The sequence below is a fragment of the Eimeria mitis genome, genomic scaffold (genome assembly GCF_000499745.2).
Source record: "Eimeria mitis Houghton genomic scaffold, Emh_scaff3118, whole genome shotgun sequence".
NCBI lineage: Eukaryota > Apicomplexa > Conoidasida > Eucoccidiorida > Eimeriidae > Eimeria > Eimeria mitis.
The window spans coordinates 1513-1797 of record NW_013571462.1 but is presented as its reverse complement, the minus strand read 5'-3'; the positions used below and the strand labels follow the sequence as shown (position 1 = coordinate 1797).

General features: G+C 40.4%; 1 protein-coding gene across 1 annotated transcript in view; it reads right to left on the bottom strand.

Annotated features, from left to right (window-relative positions):
* The window catches only part of EMH_0062360 (uncharacterized protein), a gene marked incomplete at both ends in the record, with an annotated part of 2678 nt that overhangs the window by 1740 nt on the left and 653 nt on the right, over positions 1–285 (bottom strand). The window lies entirely within an intron of this gene.

The following is a 285-nucleotide window of genomic DNA, read 5'->3' as shown; positions in this document are numbered from 1 at the left end:
GTTGTTGTTGGTGTTGCTGCTGCTGCTGCTGCTGTTGTTGTTCTTGTTGCTGCTGCTGCTGCTGCTGTTGTTGTTCTTGTTGCTGCTGCTGCTGTTGTTGCTGCTGGTGCTGCTTGTGTTTTGTTGCTGTTGCTGCTGCTGCTGCTGCTGCTGATGATGATGATGATGATGCGGCTGCTGCCGTTGCTCTATTCTTTTACTTATACCTACATATTATATATGTATAATTCGTACATGCTATGTATATTTATATATATAAATATATAGACAAAAAATTGATTTATA